Source organism: Dinoponera quadriceps, unplaced genomic scaffold (assembly GCF_001313825.1).
Source record: "Dinoponera quadriceps isolate SergipeBrazil2010 unplaced genomic scaffold, ASM131382v1 scaffold2110, whole genome shotgun sequence".
NCBI classification, from domain to species: Eukaryota; Metazoa; Arthropoda; class Insecta; order Hymenoptera; family Formicidae; genus Dinoponera; species Dinoponera quadriceps.
This window is the reverse complement of record NW_014556168.1, coordinates 592,564-601,409: the sequence shown is the minus strand read 5'-3', so window position 1 is coordinate 601,409 and position 8,846 is coordinate 592,564.

Sequence of the window (8,846 nt, the reverse complement as noted above, 5' to 3'; positions counted from 1 at the left end):
TCTACATTTATAGAATATTTTAGAGTTTCCTTTTTAACTACACAAGCCTATATCAATTTGAAGGACGGATAAACTTGTAGAAGACAAGTTACTTCGACAAATTTCTAGCATTCGAGAAGCTCATTCGTTGCATATATATGTTTAAATATAACATATTGTTAACGACTCTATGGATGTAACAATCAAACAATAATAATATAAGAGCAGAAATATCGAGCAGATATATTTCGCACATTACGAAGTAGCCGACACACGTTTCTAACACTGGACTCTATTCGGTGGTACAAACAAATGACAAAAAACGGAGATTTTTCATGAGATCGTGTCAATAAGGAATCAAAGCAAATAATCAAAGCAAGTAATAATAATCAAGTCGACGCCCAAATACAAATGTCGCTGTACGTAAATTTCGTAGAAAAATAATATAAAACGAATATGACATTATATTTTCATCTCGAATAGCAAATCGTCGATCGGGAGAGAATGCGATAGTTCTGTGACGCTCCGTGTAAGCGGAAGCCCGCTGAAGAAGAGCGAGTGCATTCTCGACTGACGAAATATAACAACGTTAATGCGGACGCGGCGATTCCCGCGGTGTACTGCAAGTTTGTTGCATTGAATAACCGCGGGATCTCCCATACGTGCACAGCGAACCGAAACGTCGCGTGTAGCCATATATTCGCCTCACGGCGTCGCTCGCAGCATAATCCCGACCACGCGCGCACGCCTTTCCGCTTGGACGCCATAATTGTGCTTTCAAGAAGCTTTAGCGACCGACCGTGGTCTCCCACAAAGAAGCGTTTACACCTGATACAAAATTCAAGTTCACGCGCGAACGACGAAAGGAAAGAGAATTTCCTGTTCAACTTGCGCGGCGCAAGAGTCAACAGCGCGTTCGTGTGTTTTGGATACGATGAGGAATAGTAATCCGAAGCTACGGCACGAGAACCGAGGTGGAAATTCAGTTTAAGCGGTGTGCCCTAGCTGACATCGTCACGCGGTCTTCACTTGCGCCACATAACAAGCTCGCGTTCGATCGGAGAACCTGACGTATTAGGATTACGAGGCCTACAAGTGTTTTCTTTCGCTTCTCTTCTAGGATTTGTGCAAAACTCTCCTATTCATTACTCAGTTGAACTTCAACCTTTGTGAGAAAAGTTCCCGTTAAGATAAGTTTGATTTCTAGGCCTCTGAGACCTAGAATGTTGGTTAAATTCATAAAAGCCTGTGACGTTACTTAACAGAGACTGGTGATAAGTCTCACAGGCGTTCTTAAAACACTGCACTTAGGTGTACCATATTGTTATGCTCGCCGTTCGGAGAAACTTTTGTTCCTTTCTCTATGACTCCCTATATTGCGCAATCCTATCCATCGTTAAATAGATGTACGCCATTGAAATCAGTCTTGGGCGTGTTATGTGGGGTGCTTTTATCACTGTCTCTTATTTCTTCTGAAAAGTTACATCCTTTATCTCTAAAGAAAGGATTGTTCCTTTAAAATTAAATTAAATTGTTTATATTAAACAAAATCAAACGAAAGAAGAGTTTGTTATAATCGATATTTGTCTTTTTAAAGTCGCTATCCTTCCAGCTCTCTCGGAGACGAACAAGTCGGCCGGTCGGTGGAGAGTTAAGGTGTCTCCTCTTTCTCGCGGCGGAAAAACGTCGGTAGCTGCTCGCTCCTCCTTCTCCTCCTCACGTATTACAATTAGCTTTGCAAATATCGCTGCACGATCGGATACCTTTTTCTCGCCGTTTCCGCGGACAAAAGAGCCGAGGAATGCCGCGCGGTTTCGCGCCGGCAAAAAGAGGAAAATCGGGGCCGCCGGGGAAGAGTACCGGCGCCTGGCACCGCCGTTAAAAGCGTTTATTGGCGTGAGAGCACTCGCGGTTGGCTCCTTCTGCAGCTGCGGCGCCGAGAACGAAGAAGACGACTGGGCTAAGGGAAGTAGGTCCGCGCGCTTATCGGAAATGCGCTCTCCTTATTACTTTTGCTTCGTCTCGATCGGATATCGGCCAGATATATTATAACCGGATATATTATAACCTTGCCGGCGGATAATTTCTCGTTACTGAACGTTCGTACACACGTAGCTCTCTCGTACGCAATCTGCGGGATCGGATCTTGTATTATGCGGAGCGGAATATTCAAACGCGACACGGACGCTTTACTAATGGGAACGTATTACGATGAGAATAAGATTTTAATCTGTCGGGGATCTTATTCGGACTTCGTAAGCCGAAGGTGACGGAAAAGTGATGGATGGCTGAAAAAGTTGAAAAGGTGAGAGGGGAAAAAGTGGATGGTCGGTGAAAAGCAGGGTCTGGCTGAAAGGAGAGAGAGAGAGAGAGAGAGAGGAGAAAAAAAAGAATGAATGCGGTTCATAATGGATCCACCTATCACCGACTACAAAACGTAATTAATTGATAAAAATGTGTGTAAATATTAGCTTTTTGTTATTAGTCGGATTTACGTTGAAAGTGAAGTGCTTTGAAACCCGCATGATGGCTTCAGCTATAATTTCGTAATTACATACTTTGTTCGAAATGATCGCGAAGGGAAAACGTTTTTCCCCGTTTTATATATCTTACAGGACGCCACCGTAATCCGCTATAATTAGCCTTATCGGGAGAACGACGACTTCTTCGATCGTTTTTATCGTACGGTTTTATCTAGTGCGATGACGCGCCGGTTGGCTGACGGTGCATTAATATACGCAGCTCATACCTTTCAATCGCTTCCTTTCCAGCTACGATTTCCTGCCACGGTTTGCAATTTGCAATTCAGGAATTTCTATCTGCGGCTTACACACGTGCGACACGTGATGTAACATCGTGGCGCCGTCTTTACGACTTGTGCCGAGTCGATACTTTCTTAGTTTCGGAAGGAGACTTTCTGGCAGAACTTTTAATATAAGAAGAAGAAAACGGAAGCGAATTTGATAAAAACTACACGATAGAAAATTGTCAAATATATAAAGAAAAGGTGGCTGCCCATTTATATAATATAATAATTTTCACTTAATCACTAGAATTCGCCATCTAGTAGTGGAGATATCAAGCATAATATACTGTAATAATAGTATGAAAAATAAGAAGCACAGAAATGAAAATAAATCTCGACGACGGATAGAGAAATTGCCTGAAAATTTTACGCGTCTCTCTCGGTAAATCGCTACGACGCTCTTCTCGAAAGCTTCAAGAAACGGAATATATAACTCCGTAGTGGATCGGCGCGCTTTCCAGGTCGACATATCGTCTTCAATCAGGCTCGTTAGATCAAGAGCAAGAACACAATGATCGTTCCAGTGATCGGAACGACGCGATACGTCCATCAACGCGTGGCGAAATATTTTGCGGCGTGCAACGTTGCGGAGTCGGTCGGTCGGTCGGTCGTGTCCGAGAGAAAAAGTCGATTTCTTCGGCGTGCCGCGTCACGTTCCGGAGAGAGACCCGGATGAACGTCATGACGGCGATGACGAAGAGAGGACACGACGGTGGGGCCGACCGCGGAGGTAAGGGACGAGATTACACCGAACGTGCTAGCCATATTAATAAACTAGTTTTTGCCGGCGCGGTCGTTCGCTTATTACCATAGAGAACGTCAGCTACCGAAGCACGCGGCCGTTAGTCCGCGCTACGCTCGACCGTCGTCCGACGCCTCGCGGTAACCGTGCGTCAGAGACGGTGGTGGACTAATTAGACGCCGCGGAGGTTACCAAGGTCAAGTGCGTCTTCCTTTTTCGGCCTGTCGTCGGGGGAGAGGCGATTATTATTAATCACGATGATTAAACTATTTTCGCCGCGCGGCACGCGAGAAGCCATTAACTCTTTTCTTCGTCTCTCGATTGCATCTTTTAATTAAAAATAGATTCGCGAATCATTGGGCGACATCGCCCGTTTCCGCGGGTTTAATTATCGACGCTGCTGCGGAATTACGGCGAGATAATCCGACGTGGTTCACATCATGCAAATTGATCTGGTCTCATACGGATGTCATACGGAATAATTTTCTATAATTGGTTATGATGTAATTTCCACCGCACGTTATTTCGTCTTTCTTGGATGCGTTCCGTTAGATGTATTGAAAATATCCCTCTCGAAGTTGCCTAGCTCCCTTGTAACTCTGCTGTATGCTCCGTAATGGATGTAATGATTTCCGTCTACCTTGTCCAGTCCGTACATACAGGGTGTTTCAGAAATAGGTCGCCAAACTTTAAAAGTATACTCACTGCACACAGCAAAGAATTCTATGCAAACAACGAAACTTCGTGTCACTTAAAGTTACACAAAAGTTTCAATGAATCGCTATTTGCACACAATTCCCCACCGTGTAAAGATGAAAACAGTCATATTGGTCCTTTCAAATCGCAAACATTTTTATTTGCAACGAGCAACACCTACCTATACTTAATCGTAATAATTACACAATTTTTGCAAACACAATTCCCTGTATCATTAAGAGACGTTCCACTACAGATGCATGATAGAGCTCCAGCACATTTTAGTCGCATTACTTGAAAGTTTCTGAATAATAATTTTATAAATTGACAGAGGAGGCTGCATCCAATCGCATGGCTAACACATTCTGCCGATATGGATTTTTATTTATGGGAACGTCTTAAGACTTTCGTTTATGATATTCCTGTTATGTTACCGTCGAACTCCGAAATAATATTACCGTTTCGTGTGACAAAATACTCCGGGAATTTTTTAACGTTTTCAACGATCCATGAGACGTCGATACGCATTAGTACGGAAGGAAGTCAATTCCTCGCAGAGAAAACAACTCCGTTGGTGTAACTGAGTTTTCCATTGCCTGGGGACCAAAAACGAAAATTCAGTTGTATCTCCTACAAAAAGATTCCTGTTTCTACTCAGTCAAGCGTTCTCAGTTGTCTCAATCGAGTTAAATGCAATTAAATGTTCACACGAATCTTCTCAATCGCGATGATAGAGAGATATCACTTTTCATCGCCGAGTTTTCATTTCTTATCACTGAGTTTTTATCTGGTCCTTTTCTGTCGCAATCACGAGTTCATAATTACCAATCGTCAGCTGCTCCCCTTACGAGACATCGCAAAAATAATAACAACACTACCAACCTCGTAAAAAATATTTCCGACACATTCATGAAGGAACACACCCTTTATCTCTCGAAATACGTCACAAATGCGCTGCTCTACTTCGTGCAATTCCGTCACGTTCTGTTTAACCTGCCCTGGTATGTCCGATTTAATTCCAACGTACACGCCGAATTCAAACAGAGCGAGCCAGTTTTCGCCACGTTCACGATAACCGCAGCGTTATCGAACGCGCGAAACGCACCAGAATGTTCAGGGAGGGAATTCAATTACGCGAGCGCCTAGTTTTACCAGCGATCCGCCAGAGCGATCGTTACGATCCTCCTTCCGTACGCGGAGTAACGTTATGCGCTCACGTTGCACGTGACGTTTTCGCCGCTTAACCGTTTCCTCGCGTGGAGTACATTTTATCACTCGGCGAGGCAGCGCGCTGAAAGACGAGTCAAAGCGAGAATTCACGGTCGGCGGTTCCTTCCTCTTGGAAATGCAAGCGGCCAGGTTTATCAGAGCTCGTCTCGTCTCTCGAGTATACACAAGTCTTGTTACAACGCGGACCGCTGTACCAGATACTTATCGCCGCAATTATTCCGTCTACGTAAGAGAGATACCTTTTCGTTTACCTTGGGAATTCGCATTAATCTCAATTAGCGGCCTCTATCGAAGCGAGATCCACCAAATCGATTTCAATTTCTTAAAGCCGCGCCATGCTACGCACCGGAGTGGAATATCGTGTTCCAGATTTTTGCTCCTCGGGACGCGTCACCTCCGCGTATCCTCGAGAGATATACTTTGTCCATCCTGTCGTTATCCGCCCACACTGTCCGTCCTTGCGTTCTTCAACCGATCGGCAGTCTCTTACAGCGGTTTCGCTCGCTGACCTCTGCTATTTCTCCCACTGTCTATCCTTTTTTTTCCTCTTAATAATTCCTCGGAAACGCTCTCCGCCGCTTTTATTTTACCCCCCCCCCTCCCCCCATTACCGTCAGTTCTGCTTGTAATGATTTCTTCCATTATATATTTTTACGATATTCTTATCGATTATCGTTAATATTCGCTTACATTCTATAATGAAAATGTACGTGGCGAAATTGAAATATACGAGTCGATCGCTGTCTGACTGAAAACGTTACAGAAAGTAGGAAAAAGAAGGATGGGAATAGATATATCTTTCGTTTCGCGGGTTGTGTTCCTTAATATTTTACGTGCTCCCGCAGCTTCTCAGTCTTCGCTGGATATCGCATAATTTGTTTCTCGCGTGCGATGGAAACAAATTTTCCCTTCACCGTGTATGCACGGCGATAACACGCGGATTTATAACCAGGGAGAGAGAGCCACGTCGGACAGGACCGTGCTTTCAAAACAGAGCGATCAATTTTATAGTGCGAACCTTGGTCTCGAAACGGTCCGTCCAAGGTTCGAACGTCGATTACAAAGCGGATGTACATCGGAAACGCATTAGCAAACCGTCCGCTCATTCCACTTCTTAGCTTCTCTCTCTTGGCGCGTTTCGTGCACATTCTGTCACAGACAGGTAGAAATGCGGAGAAAGACGAACGAGTCGATGTGCTCCGTTCGTTTCATCGTAAAACCAACAAAACCAGCGTGTTTGCTTGACGTAGCTCGAGGAGAATCGAACGTTCGTGTTGAAGAATTCTCTTAAATTAAATTAAAGTAAGATCGCATTGTCCACTTTATCCCCACCCACTTGTGCGCGCGTCTAACGGACTAATAAAATCGCGGGCACAAACACACAGCGAGGCTATAATTTTATAACAATGCTAGATGCATCGTCCTGCCTCGCGGTACCGTACAATTGCCTTTGCACGAGATTGACGTAATCACCGATGACAGCCCAGCGCTCAGCCAACCATGCACAACCTTCGCCCACCTCTCTTACTTTTTCTTCTCCATACGCTCGCTCGCGTGTTAATGACATTTCGGGACTCGTTGGTCATTTCAGCACGCGATTGTTCCAGATGTTCACTTGACTAGCGGCTGAGGAGAAAGGTGAATGACCAGTCCCAAGCTAAAAATCAAATTTTTCACTCAAGTCGCGTCGCAATTGTATTTTATTAGGTTACAGTCCTTCTCGGAGAATTTAGCCAATTTACCGTGAGATGCACAAGTGTTGTATAATTTCTTGCCTTGCCTTTTAGGACAAACTTTAATTCAGAGCAAATTAAAGTTCTTCTGTACTGATTGAGTGTCAATAAGAGACCGTAAAGGGGAACCTTAAGACGATTGCGAATGAATCTAATACAACATTTTTTATCAGAGTTATATGACAGACTTACTGGTAACACTTGGAGATATAATCGTGTATATTAAATTGTTTCTTAAGGGAAAATTGGAGCGACGATGGAACTTTGACGGAAAAGCGCTCTCAATTGAGCGGAGGAATTAAAAATGTCAATAAATACTTGACATTTTAAATGTGATATGGAAGCAAGCACGTTTAAATGAACATGCGAGAGATATACGGGAACAAGTGGATAATACAAGTTATCTACTCACCAACCTACGTTTACACTATGCGCGTACGGATGCATAAAACCCGTTCGATAAGTTTCCACACATGAGTTGACAGCTGTACTCGCCGAACAATATTTGAACGCCATTTGAACTTCTTTTCATTTTGAACGTGATACTTATCAGTAGTCGCTAATAAAAAAAATTACGTGACTTCTTTGCTCGATGTATAAATATCACGACTGTAAATAATATCGGCATTATCTTCAAGTGGTGAAAATATATATCAAATATCGTCGGCTCGAATATATTTGACGAAATTGCGACTACATTTCGCAGCGATGCCGTTCGGTGATTCCAGCTGGCGAAACGAATCGATCATTCAGTGCAAATGGCATCGAAGCTGTTTCCGCGATTTGAATCGACTGATATCGAACCAGATAATCCACTCGCTAATCGTGGCACAATACCCTGCACGGATTCTCCACGCACTTAGAGGCACTGATCTCACGCAAACTACCGTGTGCGGCGGCAGTCAAACATACCAATGAGCTGCATAAACAAAGGAGCATACGCGTATGTGTCCTGAAATCGCCAGGCGCTTCCTCGACGTGTCCGCGGCGTTCTAACGTTCGAGACATTTAACTGTTTCTCGTTAAAATTAGCGGAAACGGCGTCGTAAAATCCTCTCCCCGTCAGGAGTTCCCGTTCTCGTCACGGGGCGCGGAGCACCGGCAATGACGAGTAAATTGTCGCGGTCACGGGACGAGCTTTATGGATAAGGAGAGCCGTTGCGCGTAAACTTCCTACGACGCCGGCGAGGCCGCTTAACGACGCCGCGACACGACGGCGGGGTTAACGGTCTTTATTATTATTCCCGCCTAGCTGAAAATTACTGGATTATACGCGCGTAATTATAAATCGCTCCGGTTTCCTAATAATATCACTGTCCGTGATTTCGTCGCGACTGACCCACTTTGGCCGGATTCTAGTCTTTATCGCCAGTCTTGTTACTATCTATATATAGTGGAACGCCGCTGTGTCGAAGTTACGATTCTCCAATAACGATGATAGTTTGAAACGAACTCTCCAAATTTGACCGATGTACACCACGATTGGATTGGCTACGTTCAAGGATGATCTCCCTTATCGCAATTCTGTCTCGATATAGGGGAAAATTGCACCAACACTTGAGGACGCAGCAGCGAGAAATAAAATAAAAGGGCCAACAATTTTCAACGTTTATACATTTCTAACTTGAGACAATGTTAGGGGAAAAAAATAATGGCCAAT